Source organism: Chionomys nivalis, chromosome 4 (genome assembly GCF_950005125.1).
Source record: "Chionomys nivalis chromosome 4, mChiNiv1.1, whole genome shotgun sequence".
Classification (NCBI taxonomy): domain Eukaryota; kingdom Metazoa; phylum Chordata; class Mammalia; order Rodentia; family Cricetidae; genus Chionomys; species Chionomys nivalis.
Genome location: NC_080089.1, coordinates 40,718,303 through 40,727,631, shown reverse-complemented (window position 1 = coordinate 40,727,631; position 9,329 = coordinate 40,718,303).

Below are 9,329 nucleotides of genomic sequence, written 5' to 3'. Positions count from 1 at the left end.
ACTTGTCTGTTGTGTGCATCACTTGGAACCCATACTCGGGAAAGCTTGCCATCTCAGATCTGAACTTTGCTGTGTGAGCTCCACAGTTCCCAAGGAAGGGAAGAGAAGGTTGGACAAGGAACATTGACCCTCCAGCTGTTACCGCTGCTCACGGTCCATCCATGGATCTCAACTAGTCATGTGACTCCAAGACCATGCAGTAGAAGTTGGGTAATATATGATACTAAGGATTTCTGCTACAAATGAAAAGTGGATATAAGGATAGATGTGCCCCCCCCCATACCTGTTCAAAACCACAATGCAAAACACGGGGCGCTAGGGATCTTCAGGGAGATGGAGACAAAATGCTGAGGAGGGGCTGGGTAGGTCAACAGGGTTGAGTCTGGGAAGGGATTGTGTAGACCATGATGTTTCAGTGCATCTGGGAGAATGGTAGATGATGATAGCCTTTTGAACAATGGAATGTCGGCTGAGAAGCATCAACAAAGCAGTGAGAAGTTGCTTGAGGGCAGCGCACATGAGAAGGAAAACTGGTCCTAAAATAGTGATGTCTGGAGAAGAAGTAAGCACAAACCAGGCCTGGGTGCTCTTCATGTGTGCTATCCCATTTAATTGTATAGACAGTCCTGTGTCCACATAAGTTAAGTAACACCAAGCCATGATAAGCTGTGACAGAACTCGGGTTTTCTACAGTGGGTCTATTAAACACCCGTGGGAGGATTAAGTGAGGGCAGAAACCAGAAGGTCATGAACACCACAGGCTCTGAAGGCAGAGGAAAAAACGGATGGTTTCAAAGCAGGAGAGCCATAATTGGTGCCGGTCCAAGAGTGAACTCCTGGGAGAGTGGAGCAAAGGAGTTGGAACTGGGTCCTCCCTGCAGCAGAAGCGGGGCTATGGCCCATTAAGTAATCAAGTGCACTCCAGTCAGGGCTGAGCCAAGTAAGAAGATGGTTTGGAAGCAGATAGACGTGTCTGGGAGGCATAGGTTTCAGAGAGAGGGAAAAGATGGGCCTCACAATATGGCGAGAGGTTGTGAGTCAGGCATCAATTCAGTTTTATTTAGCCAGCAAGAGAAACATGGACACTTTGAAGACCCAACTGTCGGATGTTTTGAGCAATGCCTCTTTGTCCTTCACTGTCTCCAGCCTGACTCTGGTCCTGGATCCAACACACCTGTCCTTTCAAAACTGGAAGACACTTTTAAAGCAAATCCCAGAGACTCCCTGTCTTTCTTTCAAAAGATCTCCTCTTCTCTACGAGCAATGAAATAATTGAAATCAGGCTGTTGCTTCTCTCCCCTTCCCCCTTTTCTTTTTTACAAGAGCCATTACAAAGGTGTGAAATATTAGACACAAACGCATCTGTGAATAAGATTGTAGGCTAAAACGTGTGAGTTCCCGTCTTAGCTAATGAACCAGAATATGGTTTTAATTTTTGAACAGCAAAAATGTTCTGCCTTTTTTTTTTTTTTGGTCATCCTGCAGAAGACTTCATATTTTAATAATTCAGTGGTGCCTAATTACTTTAATTAATCACCTTCTTTTGAGAGATGTCAGTGGGCTTCATTATATTCTTGTTGCTGTAGGTACTGTTGGGAATCTTTTATGAAATACATGTGTGTGTGTGTGTGTGTGTGTGTGTGTGTGTGTCAAAGTACTTGGTCACTCACAGATGATGGTTGATCTGTTCATAACTCTTGTTTCTTTTGTCACATTTTCCCCTATGACTAGTTAACAGAACCAGCTCTGGCCACTCTGTGCCTTAACAATTGCTGCCTAGAGAGAAAAGAAAACTGCTCTTCAGAGTCAGTCAATATTTTTGCATCTTTCGGAGTCACGATGGATATACTGGGACTGACAATAGCTTTTATTGTACAATCAGTATAATTTGCTTCACTTACAACAAAGCGTAATTAGCTTGTAGCTCATGCCATGGCAATGAGAATGTGTTCCTCTCTGAAGTCTGTGGACGGAGGCCCCCGTCTTCACTCAAATGTAATGTCCCTATTTGGTCCTGACCTAGGCTCGCTGGGCATCACCAAACAAGTCTTTCAATTGTGGAACTCTGTAAGTTCTTTGCATGGAGGGAAGACAATGCTTTTATATAGCATTAACAATGCACAGATTGGATGTTTAGCAGCTCCATGTTAGAGGCTGGCTTGGAATGAACCTGTCTGGCGTAAGTGCCATATTTCTAATGTTGCTTCTTCATCTGGTTTCACGACCCTTCTATTTACTTACTGATTCTTTGGAGCTGATCTCGTGTAGTAGTTCAGTCTGACCTTGAACTCACTGGGTAGCTGAGGCTGGCCTTGAACTTCTGAATCTCCTGCGTCCACCTCCCCTTGGCTAGACTTGCAGGTTTGGGCTGCTATACTCAGTTTGTGAGACGGAACCCAGGGCTTCGTACCTGCTAGGCAAGTCCCCTACCAGGCTATGTCCACAGGCTTATGATTTTCAGTCATTTCCTCCAGTAAATACAGAATAATACCTAATTCATCAACACGCTGAAATACAAAGAGAGAGATGACATGCTTGCTACCTTCTTTCCTTCCGAGGACCACTTTCCTCCCCTGGGCAGCTGCGTGGATCAGAACGTCCCTGTGCAGACTGTGTTATACTTCTGGCCCTGCCCCCCCCGGGGGGGGGCTGTGCTCAGTTGGGACAGGACAGCTAGCTCTGTCAGGCAGTCAGGTTTTATGTACGAAGAACCATGTACAGTGTACAGCCTGTCTGGGTGCACCGGATCAGATTCCTGGAGCCTGGAGGGTGACTTCCATTTCAGGCTCAGACTGAATACTTTTATTTTGAAATGCTGCCTGGCTGGAATCGGATTTATGCAGCCCTGACTTTGGCTTTGAAATGAGGCTCACAGGGTACCTGTCACCTGAAGGGTACAATTAGGGTCCACACGGAGCTGTGTTTTCTGTCTATACTGTGGTGTGGACATGAACAGAGCCTTGGCTTTGTTTGGCTGAGAGAAAAAGAAGGACTGTTTAGAAAGCTTTTTCTCGTCTCACCTTTTCCTATTTTCTGATACTGCCCCACCCTTCATCCTCTGAAATCTAAGGCAACTTGGGAGGACCCAGCAATTGACAAGAAAAAAATTAATCAATAATCAGATCAATGCCTGTTATGGATCCAGAAAGACTTGTGGTCGAAAACAGTCCTGGTCCTTTGGAGTCCCCTAAAATTTTTGCATTGCATCCAGAGATGGTAATTGATTGAAACTGCCTGTGGTTTTAGGAAGTGCTCCGGTTACAAGGAAACATCCTTTTATGTTGCTGGACGCCAGCCACAAAATCTCTGAAGTCAGGATCTGGCAGAGGTTGAGCCTCCTCCAGGGTGTAAATAAACCAGCCTGGTCTATAACCCAATAGAAGTCAATTTATTGTGTGTGTGTGTTTCAAATCAGTCAGCTCAAAGCCCTGCCCAGTTATTAAAGAAAAGGTGTGGGATACAGCCGCAGCTCAGACAATAGGTGATAGCAAAATGCAGTGTTTGTAAGGTCTGTAGAACTCATGGAGGAAAACAGGGGCCCTGTAGGGGTACATCTCTCCCTCCCTAGTTTCAAAGACTGCTGGGAATCAAGCCACTAAGCATGATCGGCACCCAGAACTGCTTACTATGCTCGCTGGGAGCCTGGGGCTCAGAAGGCTTAAGTGGGTGACCATTTTATGACGCTGGTCTGGAAACCCAGTGACATTTTTTTTATGCTGCACTGTTCTGCCACGTGAAAGGCATTAGAACTGGAGGTTTGGCTGGGCCTGGTCTTGTTAGCCACTAAGACGCCCATAGCAATGTGGCCTTGGGCAGGGAACATGTCGACTCCCAGTTCACACAGAGAGGCTCACTTACATGGCAGAAGGCAGACAGTTATTTGGGGTTCATTTAGTACCGATGACTAAAGACTAGAGGAGAACCCCAGCACCTCTACAACAGCATTCCTGCCTCCATTAGCATAATTGCAGTCCCCAAACGGTGTGTGGCAGTGGGTTAAGGGTGTTAAATGTTCCCAGCCTTGCTTGCATCTTGTTCCAGACTGGCAATGACAATGAATTATTAGAGAAACCCAGGATAGTCTGCACAAAGCTGTTTCTTAATTGCTTATTCTTCATCGAGTACCACTGCCCATCGACACCCTAAAATACGCTAAGAGACCCCACCATAACTTCACAGTATTCTACTCCACTTTGACATAGCAAAGCATTAATAGTCTGGCCGGAGTCTTGTCTTGTCTTTTTTTTTTCTTTTCCTTTTTTTTTTTTTTTTTGTGTGTGTGATGGTGGTGGCCTCCCTCCCAACTCCATCCCCTTCATTCCTATTGGCTCCTGCCAAGTACCAGGGAACCAATGAGATTCCTCTTCTTCATTCATGTCCTAGCAACAAGCCCAGTTCCAATCTTTCCTGCCAAACTAACACCTGAAAAATTACATCATGAATAATGGCAAAAAGCAGCAAGGGCCAGCAGAGAAGGGCTTTTTTTTCCCTTCATCTGTCTGCTGCCGAGTTCATTTAAGGTGTTTTTGTCTAGATTCTTAAAGCAATACTGTCCTAGATTTTTTGCTGATCTTCTTCAGCATTACCGGTTAACACAATAAAATAGAAAATAAGCAGTCCCTGAATGCAGCAACAGTTTTTTTTTTTTTGTTGTTGTTGTTAAAGAAAAGGCAAACATTTAAATGGGATTTGCTGCATGCCCCCACCCCCACCCCGCCCGCCAAAAGTCTGCAATCAGGAGTGGAGAAATAGATTCCTTTCGTTGTCTTTAGGAAAAGACTAAACTGCCCCAAACCTCATAGGCAGCCCACCCACTCTTCAACAAAAAAGCAGTCCCTTCGCTGGCAGTTTCTCCTGCTCCAATTAAATACCCCCCAAGTCCCCTTTCGTTACTCTTTTGGGATAAAGCCCATTCTTTATGGGGATCATGTAGCCAGGAAATGAGGTACCTGAAGAAACTCCCCCAGAAGTGAAGTTGTAGGGGTACAGGCCCACAGGGTGGGGGTGCTTTAGCACGTGTAGGTCCGTGCACGTGGGGGCAGAGAATGCAAACCCACAGCTGGGGAACCGCAGCGACAATGACATCCAGATGACCTGGGCGGGGGTGGGTGAAAGAGGAAACTGAGAAAGCGAGGTGAGTTGATGGTGATTGAGCTTGCGGGGGGGGGGGGGGGGAGGTGCGGGGGAGCGGTGACGGGGGGGGGGGTGTGGAGGGAAGGGGTGAAGGCGGGAGGCCCTGGAGGGGTCAGGGTTGTGAAAGAAAACGTCCACCCTTCTAGGCATTTTTCAAGCCCCAGACGCTGCTTCCGGCTTCCCCCACCCCACCCAGTCTAGAGCAGACGCCGCTCTAGGAAACTCAGACACAAAGGACCGCAGCCTTGCGCAGGCATCGAGGGGGAGGGGAGGGACACCTGCCTGTGTGCACGTGCAGGGATGCAGCCGGCGAAGCCCCGGTGCTCAGTGCTATCTAGGTCTCCCCTGCAAATCTATGGGTGGCAGGAACCTGGCGAAGGCTTCGGGAGCTTGGCTGAAGGAGCAGAGAATAGATTGGTTGGATGTCTGGCTCCCAGGTGGGGTTTGTTAATCTCCTCAGCCATCGCCTTGACAGCAGGGTGGCTAGTGTCTGCAATCAGTCGACCTGGGTGCTTGTGAAAGCGAGTAACTGTATAAAACCCGGGTAGGAAAGAGAGCCACGCCAGTTTAGGGTCTGGGTGGAGGAGGAAGAGAGTGCAGGAGAGCCTGCTTTTGGGAGGGAGGTGGGGACGCTCACCCTTCACAGCCCCACGCACAGGTTGCTGTGATAATTGTTACTCAAGTTTTGCCACTGTGGGTGTGGGAGGAGTAACAAAGAGTGGGGTTGAGGGGCTCTAGGCAATGGATACTTCTTTTCTAGTAACCAGAGACCGACCAGAGCCTTAGCCCGCTTCCCAGTGTTCCAAGAAAGGGAAGCAGACTCGGAAAACTCAAGCATCTATCTCATCCCACTGTGAAGAGAGGATTTGGACGATGTACTGGTGTAGCCTAAGAGGCTGTTTATGAGAGACAGGTGGTCATGCAGCTCCGTGGAAAAGTCACCAGGGGAGGGAACACTACAGAAGGACTCAGTTTGTGTTTTGCATTTGCCTCTGGCAGAGAGATCTGGAGCGGTGGGACCCTGTCTCCTACCCTGAGTGACTGTTTAGTGACAGCAGGAGGTGGTCTTATCAGTGAGTATGGCGCCCCCTAGCGCTGCACCGGGGCCTTGCGTTAGGTTTGGTATCCCCATCCCCATTCTCTGGGAAAAAGATCTCACTTCCTGTCCCAGTTTTTATAGTATAAATTCTTTCTGGGTTTTCTCCTCTACCTGCATCTTCCTCCTTTTTGTCCTTTATGAAACCTGCTTCTCCTGGCCATACCTTAAGAGTTGGTTTTCTGAGCTGTGGAGATGGCTCTGTAGGGATGTGTTTAATCTCAGAGGCAGAAGAATGCTGGGAAGCTCCCAATGGGCTAGCCTGTCACACACAGCAGCAGGCAAAGCCAGGCAGAAAACACAGACTGACATCCAATGTTGTCCTCTAACTCCACATGTGTGCCTTCATTCTAACATATGAACACACATACCATACTCACATTATACACACATCGCATGCACGCGCCCGTGCGTGCGCGCACACACACAAACACACACACACACTGGAGAGAGAGAAGGGGTGGAGGGAGAGAGAGATTTAAAAAGATGATTTCCCCCAAGCTCTGTTCTGGGCCCTGTGCTCTCCTCCAGTCTCTGCTTGTCCTCTCATCCTCCCTAAGGTTTTAATGACGCTTTCTGTCCCGATGGCTGTTCTGCGCAGCCCCCAGACTTCAGAACCTTGTGTACAGTGGTCCAGAATTTCCCCTTTGGCTGCACCCTCCAGCAAGTTGGATTCAGTAGGCCCCTGAACTCCATCCCTCAGTTTGACTTCTTTGTCTGTCTTGTATGTCCAATGAAGATGGCTTTTCTGAGCAGACTTGTCCAGGGCAGAAATCAGACTGCCATTACAGACATACAGTGGCTGTTCCATCCCCCACCCCGTCATCCCTGGAGAACTTTCACTGTTACTGTTTATTTTTCAGATACCACCTCTCCCTCCCGTCCCCATTGTCAGCAGCCTAGAACAAGATGCAAGTTTCCTCGGGCAGCCTTGGACGGGCACACACGGCTCCTGTTTAGGGCCCCTCTGTGGCCTGAACCAGGCTTCCTGCCTTTCAGACTTTGCCTCAGTTCATTTTTCTTAGGACGCCAACACATTAAATTTCCTTTGGTTCCTTGAAAAAAAAAATCCTTCCCTCGTCCACAGAGGCTTTGTAATGTGATACACACCCCTCTGCTGGTTAAGTACATCCCAAGGCTCCCTGCCTTCCCACTTGGGCTCAGCCAGGCTCCCTTTTCAGGGCCGCTCAGAGTGTTTCCCCTTAAGAGTGTGCCTTCTCCTGATCAGTGAACACAGTCTCCCTTAAAGCATTGCGCTGCCATGAGAACGGGACCCAGTCCTTTGTCATTACGGTCACAAATGCCTAACGTACAGTGGATGCTGAAACATTTGTCAGAACGACAACAGAATGTCTTCCAACCGTGTGCCACCAAATGTTTCGATGAGCAAGCAAGATTTATTGCTACATAAAAATGGAGAATAAAGCAAAGCCAGTGTTTAAGTCCAATTTACACCCCCTCCTTTGATTATTTAAAGTCAATATTACTAAGATATGATTTACATATACACGATGCACACTAAATGAACTCACTTAGGGCTGGGAAGACAGCTCATTTGTTAAAGCGCTTGCCACATAACCATGAGGTCCAGAGTTTGATTCCTGGAAAGGACAACTTACAAAAGCTGGGGACAGTGGTGCCTGCCTGAAGTCACAGCTCTTAGAGTGGGGTGGGCAGAGACAGGAGACTACTAGAGCATGCTGGTCATTCAGTCTAGTTGAATGGGTAAGTTCTATGTTCATTGAGAGACCTCATTTTAAGAAAATAAGGCAGAAGCTGGCTGTGGTGGTACCTGTTTTTAATCTCAGCACTCGGGGAGAGGGGGGGGCAGAGGCAGGCGGATCTCTGCGAGTTTGAGGCCAGCCTGGTCTACAGAGAGAGTTTTAGGATAGCCAGGGCTTCACAGAGAAACCAAACAAAATGAAAAGATAGACTAATTGAAGAAGACATGGAAGAGGGATCTGTGACTTCCACATGTTCATGAGTACACATACATACACACTTGTACACACATGCACACACACAAAGAGCTCACCTAAATGTGCATTTTGATTAGCTTTGGCAAATGTATGCACTCTAACAGGCACCACAAAACTAAGACCCAACCACTCCTATCACCTGCCATACCTCCGTGTAAGCCACCTGTCCCCTCGGTCTGCGTGCATCCACCGCTATGACGCTGGCTGTTGTAAAATTTCACATAAATGGAATCATACAGTAAGTGCCGTTTCATTTATTTAGGGGATATTTCTACTCAGCATAATGTTTTGAGATTTACTCATGAGGTAACTATTGAAACTGTTCCCTTTAGTACTGAGAAATACTCAGTTGTGCAGAGGGCCTACGATGTGCCGTCAGCCACCTGTTTCTGTTTGAGACTCTGTAGATATACATCGCGCTCTGGGATAGAGGGGGTAAGAGTGGTGCTGTGAGGTCTTAAGGGAAGTGACTGTGTCCCTAACTTTACTAGAACCCACCACGGACTTTCCTAAGGTTCCCATTCACCTCCTGCTGGGGACGAGTAAGCATTCCTGTGTCTCTGTGTAGTGTACACATGTATTAGTGACTCGTTGTGCAATTACCTTTTATTTCCACGCTTACTACCTCCGGGGTCCTTATTTCCTGTGTGTTGGTTTCTACTGCTTCTTTCTTCTTTCTCTTTCTCCTCTTTCTCCTCCACCCTTTTCCTCACCCATCCCCAACACATAAAAAGTTTTTACTTTGGATACAAATCTTAAAAAATAAGTTTTGCCCACTCTCCACCCTGGTTTACAGTTTTCCTTTTGCATTTTCTCAACAGTATCTTTCAAGGGACAGAACAGAAGATTTTAATTTGGTTGGAAGTTTTATCCTTTGGGTAAATTTTCTTCTTCCATTTCCTTCACGGGTTTTGTAGCTATAAGCTTTGGGTTGAAAATCATGACCCATCTTGAGTTGCCTTCTGTGTACAGTGTGGAGTGAAAGCTGAGATTTATAGCTGTCTCTACTAGCAACCAGTGAGTCTAGCAGGGTTATTTGAAATGATGTTCCCACCTTTAATCCTTGGCGGTTCAATTGTTCGCTTAACTTTCTAAAATGCTAAATCTCAACTGACCTGACC